Source organism: Triticum dicoccoides, chromosome 4A (genome assembly GCF_002162155.2).
Source record: "Triticum dicoccoides isolate Atlit2015 ecotype Zavitan chromosome 4A, WEW_v2.0, whole genome shotgun sequence".
NCBI lineage: Eukaryota > Viridiplantae > Streptophyta > Magnoliopsida > Poales > Poaceae > Triticum > Triticum dicoccoides.
In genome coordinates, this window is record NC_041386.1 from 52,460,028 (window position 1) to 52,474,038 (window position 14,011).

The following is a 14,011-nucleotide window of genomic DNA, read 5'->3' on the forward strand; positions in this document are numbered from 1 at the left end:
GGAATCTTCGCGATTCCTCCGCATTAACAAAGGACCGGTTTTCCGGTCTTGTATGTACGTGCACCGTGTTCGGATGAGCGCAGAAATACCAGGGGATATATATTAGCCCCAAAGTCAAACTCCTATGGCTAAGTGAAAGTGCTAAAGCTATATAGTCCGATTGCCTTGTTTGCTGCGCTATCACCTCCTTAATGGACCAAGACGTTGGGTCAAGTGTGAACACGCACTTTTCTGAACACGCCCGCATTATCTGCGTGGGGGCTGAAGCCGACGACTGCAAACTTTCAGGTTATATACATACATAAACGGCTGCACAGGAGGCATCATAATACTTTTAGGCAAATGTATAAACACAACCTTTATAATCCAAATAGCATTGTTTTTACAATTGGGATACATGTCACTCAAACATGATACTCTTCGAGCACTAAGCCTCTATTACACGAGCGTCTTCCAGGACTTCTTCAAAATAGTGCTCAGCTGAGACCTGGCCTACGGCCGGATCCCGGGTTGCAATAGCGGTGGTTTCCACCTCTGCCCAGTATGTCTTAACATGGGCAAGAGCCATCTGCGCACCCTCTATGCACGCTGACCTCTTTACAACGTTGATATGCGACACAACACCAAGGAATTGTTGCACTAAACCAAAATAACTATTCGGCCTTGGCCCCTTCGGCCAAAGATTATCCACGACAGACCTCATGGCAAGTCCGGATAACCTATGGAGCTCGGCCCACTCGGCCATTTGTTCATTCAACAGCAGCGGACGCATGTGAGCACTGAATTGTGACCAGAACAACTTCTCCACTTCATGATCTTTCTAATCTTTGAAAAACTCAGTCGCATCAGCATCACTCATTCCCAAGTCCGAATACGCGTTTGCAGCACTCCATAATTGATCCTGAGGGGCATATTTCGGATCTCCGAACTTCAACCACAACAAAAAGGGCTTCCCAGCCGTGATATCTCCGGCTTGACGGAGCTCCTCATTCGCTGCTTTGATTTCAGAGCCGGTTTCCTTGGCTGCTTCCATGGCTTTCTTTAGGTCAGCCGCTTCGCTTGGCTTTCCTTTTCAAGGAGCTCATATCGGCCGGCAGCATCTTCCAGCTCAACAGCCATCTTGGCTATTTTATCTTCGCTCTGGCGACGAGCAGCCTGTTCGGCTCTTAAGTCTTCGGCCGCCTTTAGGGAGGCCGCATAACTTCTCCTCACATCTTCCTTGGCTCTGGCAAGTTCCGCCCGAAGGGTCTCCACGGCCGCAGCTCCATCTGCAGTCACAGCATATTATAGATACTAACATCATGCTCCTCTTAATATTTATTGACCACCCAAAAATACAAACCCTGTGCCTTGTCAAGTCGCTTGTTCACAAGCACAATATCGGCATCTGCCGTGTCAAGTTGTCGCCTCAGTCCGGCGAACTCAGCAGTCCGACCAGCCACCGGACCCTCAGCCGCCTTCACATGAAAGCAGCGCGATCATTACCTGGGACAATGATCCTTTGTTTGCCGCCTCTCGACAGCAACCAGAGTCTCAGGGGCTACTATCTGTATAGAGCACACCTAGCGTGTGCGGTATCGTCAAAAAATTTATATATTATTTTGCGTACCTCAAAGCCTCTTAGCAGGCTCATAAAAGCCTCATGCAATCCACTTTTGGCGGATGCAATCCTCTCAGCCACCATACCCATTAAAGTACGATGCGTCTCCGAGATAGCTGCTTGCTCCAAAAGAACCATGAGTGTGTCCAGTTGTGCACCGAACAAACCCAGACTCTTTCTGTTGCTCTCCTTAGGAGCCGAATACTCCAGACTTCGGGTGGCCGAAGAGTCACCTTCTGGTCTTAACGAGTCAGGAGAAATCCTCCGTGATGACACCTCAGGGTCGTCCGCCCTAGGTGGCGGGGAGGCAGGAGGAGGCGTTTCGCTCTTCATCATCTCCGGAAGAAGATCCCCCGAAGACGAACTCTGTCGAGAAGGGCTACGAGCCGGACTGCAAGATATAGGTTGTGGTTATTATCCTTGGAGATAAAGCAGGATATATTTACCAAAAGTAATCTTGTTCACTTACAGCTCGGTGGAGGGCAGGCCCCCTTGCGGGCACTGTGCGGTAAAGACGCCCTCCGGGGGAGGCCCCCTGGCGAAGGTTTCTTCCCTCGTTTGGAAATCTTCGTTTCCAAGTCTTCTGAGGCCGTCCTTTTCCTTCCATGGGGAGAGGGGATTCTGGATTCTTATACCCGATTATCCTCCTTCGCGGAGACACTAATTACCCCGGGTTTGGATGAGGAATGCGTGAAGCCCGCTTTCGGCTTCTTTATTCCTCCCTTTATCTTCCCCTGATGGCACTTGATAAGGTGCGCGCTCAAGCATCCTGGCTAGCACAGGATCCGGTGAGTGTGAGAGTAATGGGCCACGGGTAGGCTAACCCAGGCCCAGAACCTTTCAACACATCGGGGTATGCTGCACCCCTCAAGACCCTAGGACGAAGAGCCGCCTTCTGAGAGTCGGCTGCGAGGCAGCCGACTGCCCACTCGCGGCCGACTCCCGAGGATGACTTCAGGATGAGCCAACTCCTGACTGGCGACTTCCAGAGAAGCCGGCCATGGGGAGTCGGCCCGCGATGCCAACAACCCCCAAGCCCTCATAAAGAGGGACGGGACGGGGAGTGGCCACAGTAAGGTCCACTCCCACCCTTTTCCAAGGGCAGGTGTGGCCACAGTACGCCGTAACCGCGGAGATCTCCGCCCAGCCCCAGTGGGCGGAGTCCTGTGCCCACGACGGCCTGCCGGTATGGCCCAGGGACGACGGGTCGCACCAGTCGGCGGACGTATGGAAGACGGCGAGAGAGCCACCAGTCGGCCCAGTTGGGACTCGGCCCCCAGGAGTCGGCCGGCTCCTCCCACTGGCCCCACGCGCCATTTACCAGACGCGACTAGGAGTGGCCACAGTGATCGCCCGCCAGACGGCGGAGCGGTCACCATGACCCCGTGACCGAGCCCACATCATTAAAGGCACGGCTATAGTAATCTACAGCCGGAAAGACCCGCCCGCAGCGGACGCGGCCTGTCGGCTCCGTACCGAGCCAGTCGGCGGGCCCCAGGAGTCGGCGGATAAGACGGCGACCAGAGAGACTGACGGCTGGGCCCGCATCCAGCCGGATTACCATTGTAGCCCTAGGGGGTAGGCCTATATAAACCCCCCAGGGCACCCATGCAAAGGGTTGGAATCCGTTAGCACTAGACCAGATCATATAGGAAGGAGAGAGCTAGCCTTGCCTTCTCCTACCTCCAGGAAACAGCTCAAGGAGCAACCGTGTACACACTATGCCATAGTGATCATGCGGAGACCCCGCAGAGCAGCAGTAGGGGTATTATCTCCACGGAGAGCCCCGAAGCTGGGTAAGATTAGCCAGTGTGCAGGCCTTCGCCTTATCCCGTTTCCAGGCACCGGCGACGCTCTACTCGCCCCACCATGATAAGCCATCCTTTGGCATATGTCGCACCAATCCCTGACATTTGGCGCCCACTGTGGGGCATGGTGCACCGTTGTCCGGAGACCTGCTCTGGACGGGAACCCTTTTTCTCCCTGGCGAGCGCAGCTAGCCCGGCATGCCAGACGGAGTTTGTGCCGATGCACTACACGGCGCTGAGATCGCCTGCGCAGCCAGCTGCCTCGCCGATCTTGTCGGCGAGGTTCGCCTCTCCGACAAGCCTGCATCCGACGCAGGCATGGGCAGCCCCGAGAGCCTCCTCATGGGCCTCCTTGACCAACTCCACGTCGCCGGCGAGCCTGCCGTGGACTTTGAGTCTGTAGGCTAAACCGACCCGATGCTGGTCGACTCAGACACTGCGTCAGTCGATGCGTTCCCCACCAATGTGGTGGTCTATGATGAGCCGCTCCCTCGTGCGGAGAGCGACGGAACCACCGTCATAGAGGTGCTCATCATCAGTCATGACGCATCGTAAAGACAAGGATCAGGCTGTCAGCCGCAGTTAGACTCGCATTACCATAGAGCGCGACCAAGACGGCCGCCCAAGAGCAGTAGAACGACGGGACGATTGTCCGCCTCCTCCTCCTCGCAAGGAAAGGCGAGTCTCCCCACCGCCTGTTGACCATCCGACTCTCGGCGACCGCCTTGGCCACCGAGAGGGAGTCGGAGAAAACGACGCCCGCCACCGGATCGACCGACTTCAGTGATCCCTGGCGCTGGAAGAAGAAGACGAGTTAGGTCCACCTTGTTTCGGGCCCCGCATTCGAGACGAGCCCTTTCCCAAAGGGTTCACGCTCCCAAGAGACACGCCCAAGTACACCGGCTCGGTGAAGCCGGAGGACTGGCTGGTTGACTACTCCACGGCCGTCAACATAGCGAACGACAACAAGCGCGTTGCCGTAAAATACGTTCCGCTCATGCTCCAGGGCACGACCCGGACATGGCTGAACAGCTTGAAGCCCCGCAGCATCAACAGTTGGATCGACTTCACTGATGCATTCGTCCGCAAATTCAAAAGCACGTACAAGCGTCCTCCCAAACCTCGCCAGCTTTCCTTGTGCGTGCAAGGCCCAAACGAGTCGACTCATGACTACCTCATGCGTTGGGCCGAGCTCCGGAACTCTTGTGAGGGCGTGCACAAGGTGCAGGCTATCGAGTACTTCCCGCCGGGTGCAGAGAAGGCACCCTCCTCAAGCACAAGCTCCTCTGCGACGAGCTAGAAACCCTCGACGAGCTGCTGATCATAGCAGACAAGTATGCCACGGCCGACTCCTCGATGAAGGCGGAGATTCAAGTTAGTGCGACTGGCAAAGTGGCCCCTCAGGCTGCTAGAACTCCGGCTGAAGATGCCAGTCGGTGACAACAGCAGAGTGACCACAAGCGCAAGGCCCCACAGCTGGCTTCGAACAGCTGGCAGGTGGCGACAGTCGAAGACCAGCGGCTGGAAGGGCAGCCTCCACCCAAGCGACAGAAAGGCGGCAAGCCCAACTGGTTGCCGGCTTTCTCATACGAGCAGACTCTGGATGGTCCTTGCAAGTTCCACAGCGGCGCGAAGCCGTCGAATCACACCACCTGGAAGTGCCACTGGCCCACCAGGATCGCTAAAGGAGACGGCCTCCTGCCTCCCCCGCCTGCTGGGCAGCAGCCTCTGCCTCCGTCCCAGCAGCCGGCTGTCAGGCCAGTCGGTGCAGTACAAGACGAGTACCCTGAAGAGCACGGAGCCTACGTGGTATTTACCAGCGTGGCTGATGATCGATGCAGCAGGCGGTTGCAGCAGCAAGAGGTGAATGCAGTAGCATCAGAGACACCAGAATTCATGCACTGGTCCGAGAAGCCTATCAGCTGGAGCAGAGCTGATCACCCAGAGGTGATGCCGAGTCCGGGATCTTATGCCTTGGTCTTGGATGCCACCTTTGCCACAGATAGGCGAGCTGCTCGTTTCTCGCGAGTTCTGTTAGACGGAGGCAGCAGCATCAACATCCTGTACAAGGACACCATGGAGAAGTTAGGAATCAAGCAAAGACAGCTTCGGAACAGCCGGATTGTGTTCCACGCCATTGTTCCTGGCCTTTCCTGCTCACCAATCGGCAAGATCCTGATTGACGTCCTCTTTGGAGACAAAGATCACTTCCGCCGAGAGTCAGTTTGGTTTGAGGTGGTGGATCTTGAGAGCCCATATCATGCATTACTTGGCCGACCCGCCCTGGCCAAGTTCATGGCGGTCCCCCACTATGCCTACCTCAAGATGAAGATGCCTAGTTCCAAGGGGATTCTGACCGTAGCCGGCGACTACCGGAAGTCGTCTGCCTATGTGGCTAAAAGTAGTCGGTTGGCCGAGTCCCTGGTGATCGCAGCCGAGAAGCGGCTTCTTGACCGGGTTGTGGCGATGGCCGGCAAGCAGCTACAGGTGTTGCCCAACCCCAAGGAGTCGGAGGCTGAGGGTTCGTTCAAGCCGGCCAAAGAAGATACCCTTGGATCCGGAGCACCCAGAGAGGTACACTGTCATAGGCGCAAACCTCGACAGCAAATAGGAAGGCGAGCTCGTCGATTTCCTCCATGAGAATCAGGACATCTTCGCATGGTCCCCCAAAGACATGCCAGGTGTACCGACGGAATTCGCCGAGCACAAGTTACATGTCCGATCTGATGCGAAGCCAGTCACACAGCCCTTGCACCGCCTATCAGAAGAAAAGAGAAGAGTTGTCGAAGAAGAGATAGCCCGATTCCTAGCAGCCGGCTTCATTATGGAAGTATTCTTTCCAGAGTGGCTAGCCAACCCGGTCCTGGTACTGAAGAAGAACAAGGAGTGGCGAATGTGTATTGACTACACAAGCCTCAACAAGGCTTGCCCCAAGGACCCGTTTGCTTTGCCAAGAATTGATCAGGTGATAGACTCCACAGCCGGATGCGAGCTGTTGAGCTTCTTGGATGCATATTCAGGATATCACCATATCAAACTGAACCCGGCTGACAGACTGAAGACCGCCTTCATCACACTGTTTGGAGCCTTCTGCTACCTAACCATGACGTTCGGCTTGACGAATGCCGACGCCACCTTTCAGTGTTGCATGCAGAAGTGCCTCCTCAAGAAACTCGGCAGAAACGCCCACGTCTACGTGGATGATGTGGTGGTGAAGACGGAGAAGCATGGAACACTGCTGGAAGACCTCAAGGAGACCTTTGAGAACCTGCACCAATTCCAGATCAAGCTCAACCCTGAGAAGTGTGTCTTCGGAGTACTAGCCGGCCAACTCCTTGGCTTCCTGGTCTCTGAACGTGGCATAGAGAGCAACCCTGTAAAGATCAAGGCCATTGAGAGGATGGAGGTACCCAGCCGACTGCTGGACGTGCAAAAGTTCACTGGCTGCTTGGCGTCCATCAGCCGATTCATCAGTCGGCTAGGCGAGAAAGCTCTCCCCTTATACCAGCTCATGAAGAAGACCACTTTTTTCGAGTGGAACCACAAGGCGGACGAAGCCTTTCTCCAGTTGAAGAAGATGTTGACTACTCCACCTGTTCTGGCGGCTCCGACTCCTAAGGAGCCCATGCTCCTGTACATCGCCGCCACCAGCCGGGTAGTCAGCACAGTCATTGTAGTGGAACACAAGGAGGAAGGCAAGGCACTACCTGTCCAGAGACCAGTATATTACCCGAGCGAAGTGCTGTCGACCTCCAAGCAAACTACCCCCACTACCAGAAGATGTGCTATGGCGTGCACTTTGCCGCCAAGAAGTTGAAGCCTTACTTTCAAGAGCATCCAATCACTGTGGTCTGCACGGCCCCACTTGCCGAGATCATCGAAAGCCGAGATGCTTCTGGCCGAGTGGCCAAATGGGCCATAGAGCTAGCTCCCTACACCATCTACTACCAGCCCCGCATCGCCATCAAGTCACAAGCACTGGCCGACTGGGCTGAGATCCAGTACAAACCACCAGCGCCCGACTCCACCCATTGGCGGATGCATTTTGACGGCTCCAAGATGCGCACCGGCTTGGGAGCCGGCGTTGTCCTCACTTCTCCTAAAGGCGACAAGCTCAAATATGCACTGCAATTCCACTTCGCCACCTCCAACAACATCGCCGAATACAAGGCACTCATTCACGGGCTCCGGCTTGCCAAAGAACTTGGCATTCGCCGGATCCTGTGTTATGGCGACTCGGACGTAGTGGTCCAGAAGTCATCTGGTAACTGGGACGCCAAAGATGCAAACATGGCGAGTTACCGTTTCCTCGTGCAGCAACTCAGTGGATATTTCGAGGGGTGCGAGTTCCTCCATGTGCCAAGAAACGACAACGACCAAGCAGAGGACCTGGCACGAATCGGCTCTACCCGCCAAGCAATACCATCCGGCATCGCCCTTCAGCGCCTCCTCAAGCTGTCTGTCAAGCCTTCACCAGAATCAGACTCCATCTTTGTGCCGGCTCCCCCCGAAGAAGTCGAACCCGATTCTAGAGCCCCAGCAGACAGTACGAGGATGTTGGCAGATGGCGCCAAAGCCGCCACAGTCGAAGCCGGCCCAGGGACTGCAGAACCCAGCCCGGGGACCGCGGCGGCCAGCCCGAAGACTCTAGAACTCGGCCCGAGGGCTGCAGTAGTCGGCCCAGGGACTTCATTAATCCAGCAAGCGGTTGCTGACTCCAGCCCGCCGCCTCCCAGCCCAGCCGACCTCGTCCAAGTCGCAGTTCTGGCAGTCAAAGAAATAACAGCACCCTCATGGGCCCAGCCCATCCTCAAATACCTGGTGAGCAAAGAGATGCCGACTGATGAGATCTTAGCTCGGCAACTACAACGCCGAGCGGCAGCCTACACCATAGTCAACAGAGAGCTGGTCAGGCGCAGCGTCACTGGTGTCTATCAGCGCTGCATAGAGCCAGAGCAAGGCCAAGCAATTCTCAAAGACATCCATCAAGGTGAGTGCGGCCACCATGCGGCTTCAAGAGCACTCGTCGCCAAAGCCTTCCGACACGGTTTCTTTTGGCCAACGGGCTTAGAAGAGGCCAAGGAATTGGTCCAAAAATACAAAGGGTGCCAGAAGTTCTGCTCCAAGCGCATCAGCCGGCTTCTGCACTCAAAACCATCCCCATTGCCTGGCCCTTCGCAGTTTGGGGCCTAGACATGGTGGGACCATTCAAGACGGCACGAGGTGGCCTAACTCACTTACTTGTCGTGGTGGAAAAGTTCACCAAGTGGATAGAAGCGAAGCCAATCAAGAAACTGAATGGTCCGACTGTCGTGACTTTCATCTCCGACATCACAATTCGTTACGGCATACCACACAACATCATCACCGACAACGGCACGAATTTTGCCAAAGGCGCCTTGGCCCGTTTCTACGTGACACAGGGCATCCGACTGGTCCTAGCGTCCGTCGCCCATCCACAGTCAAACGGCCAGGTGGAGCGAGCAAACGGCCTCATCCTGTCTGGCATCAAGCCCCGACTGGTCGAGCCTCTGGAGCGCTCGGCTGGCTGCTGGCTCGATGAGTTGCCAGCCATCCTCTGGAGTCTGCGCATGACTCCAAACAAGTCAACCGGCTTCACGCCTTTCTTCCTCGTCTACGGTGCTGAAGCCGTCATCCCAACGGACATAGAGTTCGATTCCCCGTGAGTCACCATGTACACCGAGGAAAAAGCAGAAGAAGCACGTCAAGACAGCGTCGATCTGCTGGAAGAGGGCCGGCTGTTGGCACTCAGCCGGTCCAGCATCTACCAGCAGAGCCTGCGCAGATACTACAACAGGAAGGTCAGGCCGAGATCTTTCCAAGAGGGCGACCTTGTGCTCCGACTGATCTAGCGAATAGCCGGCCAGCACAAGCTGTCGGCTCCTTGGGAAGGCCCCTTCATCATCTCAAAGTGTTGGGAAACGACTCCTACTACCTGATCGACGCTCAGAAGCCCCGAGCATGCAAGAGGGACGACTCTGGCAAAGAGACAGAGCGGCCATGGAATGCAAATCTCCTCCGAAAATTTTATAATTAAACGCAGTATGTACCACGCTATCTTTTGTATTAAAAGTACCAAGACTTCGCCCCCCCCCGAGAAGAGCTCGGGGACTGCCCTTTTTTATCTATATGATAAGAATTATGCCTTCGAGTATATTACTCTTTGTTATGCCGCTTGTCATCGGGTTCGACTAGTCGGCCCGGTGACTTGCTGCCCTGCGCTATGAAATGCTTCCTGCAGCCGGACAAGTAGTGTGTGGCACCTAAGCCGTCTCCTGTCAGAAGCCGCAGCTCGCAGAGCGACTGTCTGGTGGGCAGGAGTAAGGAAGAATGGGCGTCCACATGAAAAATGACTAAGGACTCAAAGCATAAGCATAGCTTAAAGCCGGCTTCCAGCCTTTTTTCGCAAACCGACTCTTGAACAGTCGGCTTGTCGCCTTCTATCTGACTTGCTAAACAACTCTAAAACGGCTAAGTACCTGCCTTCCCAAAGTGACCAAGAATTTGATCCAGTAGCAGTCCACAGAGCAGCTGTCCGACTGACAAAGACGGCAACTGAGGGAAGGTGGCAAAGGAAAAAGCCAAAAGAGCAATAAGCAAGAAAAGATAGAAGTCGGATGAATATTTACATAACAAAGGCCCTTGGCCGAACCTTCGAGCAGAAGTTCAAAATACACCCCGCGGGTGGAATTGTGCGAATTAATAAGTTCTTCAAAGACTATTAAAACAGGTAAAACAAAGATAAGGTGGCAGCCTAGGAGGCGGCAGACGGGTTCGGAGGATCAGAGGAGATGGCGCTGTTGGATGTTGGGGAGGCCGGCTGGGCGGTCTCGGCTTCATCACCTCCGGCGGCAGTCGGCTCGGGCGGGCACGGCTCATTGCTGGAGGCACGGTCGAGCTGAGGCTGGTCGTCCGCTCCATCTTCCGGTGCCCCCGTCTCGCTTCCATCCTCCGCCTCGTCTTCCTCCTCGACGCTGGAGCCGATCACCTCCGCCGAGTACTCGCCGTAATCTGGGTTCATCCCAAACCACTCCGGTGGTACCTCTCCGCCGTCTTCAGCCCGCTCGGGGACAAAGATGCTGGTGTCGGTGTACTCGGCGATCGCTGCCGCATGCTTGACAAGGGCGTCTTCCGCGGCTGCCAGCTCCGGCTGGGCCTCTAACCGGAGTGTGGCCAGCCGGTCTAGGTCCAGCCCCGGATACCATGCCTTGACGAATTCCAAGGCTCGGCGCGCTCCAGCCCGGGCCAAGGAACCCTTCCAGACGGCCAGCCGCGACCTCCAGCCAGTCGGCAGTCTGACTGGGGGTGCATGGAGCCTGCATGTCCGGCCATAGGGCAGTGATCGTTTGGGCGCCAACACGTTGAAGCCGGCGCAGCATTCGGTGGGCCGGCCGCAGACGAGCCCAATGCTCAGAATATGCTCGTCAAGGGTCCGGGGGGCATCGGCGGCAATCTCCGCGCCATCCGCCCTCCGCTCCTCCCGATCAGCCTCGATAGCTTGAATGGCAGCCTGCGAGTGGCCGGGGAAGAAGTCTGCTAAGACGGAAAGAATGAAGAACAAGTCAAAAAACCAGGAGTCGGCTCGACCTATAGTCGGCGGCCCGAAAAGAAAAGCAAAGAAGCTCACCATCGACGAGGTCCTCGATCTCGTGGAAGCCGGAGGCCAGCATTGCCTCCTTGTCAGTCCAGGAGGAGCACTCGCTCGCAAACTCGGCCAGGAGGGCGGCCTCCTCCTCTTCCGCCTCCTTATGCATCTTCTTAAGCAGCTCCTTCTACTCTGCCAATTGTGCGGCCAGCAGATCGCGCTCTGCGGCGAGCTTGCTGCACTCCTCCCCCTTGGCGCGCAACGCGGTGTGGGCTTCGCTCAGCTGCTGTTGAAGATTGGCGTTGGCCTCTAAAGAGAAAGAAGAAGGAGGGTGTTAAGTCATCAAGAGAGAAGGTCGCCGGGGAGATCCGGCCCGACTGCTCAGCAGTCGGCCCGAATCTTGGGGACTATAGCCCGCGGGTGCGCCAGCGCGCCCCCGCAATGAAGAAAAAGGACTCACTTCGGCTCTCCGACAAGTTGGCAGTCCGCTTGCCCAGCTCTTCAATGTTGCGGTTGAAGGCGGTGACGCGGAGGTTGTGATAGTCCTTCGACAAGTATTTCAGACAAAAGTTAGTACCCGGAACTCACCAATTGGAGTTTCGGGCCGCCTGCTCAGCAGCCAGCCCAAAACTCGAGGACTACACCCAGTGGGTGCACTGGCGCGCTCCCACGGAGAGGAACAAGAAAACAAAGACAAAGGAGAAATCATACCCGGATGGCTGCCCGTGAAGCCAGGTGCGCCTTGGTGCAGTTTTGGATAGTGTCGCTCTCAGCTCGCAGCTTTGTCTGGACATCCAGAAGCACCTGGTTCAGCGGGCCCATGTCGCCTCCTCGCACCCACCCAATGGGTGCGGCGCTCGTCGCTTCGGCGTCTGGGATCGTCGAGCTGGTGGTGCCGGTCTCGAAGGGGCGTGGCACCGAAGTCGCCTTCTCAAGACGGCGACGTGTTAGCGAGCCGAGTTGAAGGAGTAGCCTTGCCACGGCCTCGTCTTCAGTCGGTGGCAAGGGCGGGTCCGCCGGCTGTTTGCCTTGCGCGCTTCTAGACGGCGGCGGGGGCGGCGGCCACGGCACGACCGCGTCCGGCATGAAGGCGTCGCCGCCGCCCCCCTCCACGATCGGGAACTCGCCGCCGGCTTCCGCTGACTGCTCCATGAACTCCGGGGGCGGCGGCCCAGAGTTCATAGGGGTGACGAACACCGCCGACTGCCGGTGCATGACTTCCTTAGCCTGCCGCCTTGCCGCGACGGCGGCCTCGGCCTCCTCCAGCTTTCTCAGGGCGGAGGCCTCCGCCTTCTCGGCCTCCGCTTTCTCCAGGCGGGCGGCCTGTTCCTCCTTGCGCTTCTCCCGCGCGTTCCGCTCTGTCGCCTCCGGGAGGTCGGCGGCGGGGTCAATCCGCCGAGTAGTGGCAGACGTCTCCGCCGACCCCATAATGGAGGCGGCGACAACCCTCTCAAGAGTGAGGTGAGCCCTGAAGCGAGGGAAGCATATGAAAGACTCAGACAAGATTAATAAAGAGAAAATAAAGATAAGGGACGGAGGCGCTTACGCAGAGACCAGCGGCGGCTTCTTCACTTCCTTGCGGAAGCGGTTAGCTTTCGCGGCCTCCTCTTCCCGCTTGGTCGCGGCGGCCACTCCCTTAAACTTCTTCGTCCGACCACCAAGTGTACTCAGCCCGGCCCGGCACTTCTTCACGCCGCCTTGAGCATCCAAGACGGTGGAGCAACTCGCGCTTGGCCGGCCAGCCTTTGGCTGGTGACGCAGGGCGACTTCCCCCTCAGCATCGTCATCAGGCCAGTCGGCGAAAGTGGCCGTAGGCCTGGAGCCGCCTGCTTCTCCTTCTCCTCCCTCAGCGTCGGCCTCCATAGCCGCCGCCCCCAAGTCAGGATCGTCGACGTCGCTCTCTGCCCGACCGGGGACAAACTGATGAGCCGGCCCCATGGTGCCGGCCGAAGGAGGGACGAGAGGGTTCTGATTCAAAACAAAAAAACGGTCAGACTGGACAAGTTGGACTCCGCAACAAAAGAAACAGAAGAAGAGGGAAGACGACTTACAATAGGCGGGGGGTTGGCGCGTGAGTATGGCTCCTTGCCGAACCGCCAATCCACCGAGAGACCGCAGTTCACGATGTAGTTCACCGTGTCCGCCACCTCCGCGTGAGGCATGTCCTAGGAGCACATCCGACTCGGGTCCCGATGACCGCTCATCTGGCAGATCAGGTGAGGTCGGCCTTGGAGTGGGACGACTCGGCGCGCCACGAAGGCGGCCAGCAAGTCGGCCCCGGTCAAGCCCTCCGACTGCATCAGCACTCGGAGTCGCGCGACGGCAGCAGCGCCAGCAGGAGACAACGTCTTGGCTCGGTGTGACCAGCTGGGGAGCCTTCCAGCCGGCGCGCCGGCTTCGTAAGCCGGCAGGTTGACCCAGTCGCCTTCCGGGGCGACGTTCTTCACATAAAAATAGGACCGCCACCACATCTTCACCGACTTAATCAGTGCGATGGTGGGAAATGGATTGTCGGCCACTGATCTCCGCATCGCGATAAACGCACCGCACTGGGCCGGCATGCCAGCGACTTGTGTGTCGAGTTTGGACTGGAAGAACTGACCCCAGAGCTCGATGGTGGGGAGAACTTCGAGGAAGCCTTCGCACAGGGTGGCGAAGGCAGCCAGCAGCACCACCATGTTCGGAGTAAGGTGGTGCGGCTGGAGCCCGTGGAACTCCAAGAAGGAGCGGAAGAAGCCGCTCGCCGGCAGCCCCAGGCCGCGCATAAGGTGCGAGCGGAATATGACCCGCTCGCCCTCCTCCGGCGCTGGCGATATTTCCCCGTCCGGCGCGAGGTGGACCTGCACTAAGTCCCTGCCGGGCAGCCGTCGTGTCTTGCGGAGGATCTCGACATCGTCGTCATCAACGTCGGAGCCGTCCCACACTCCGGAGCGCACAGCAGGATGCGCAGCGGCGGAGGAAGAGCTCATCGCTGCGCGCGCGGCGTGGTTCGGAGCA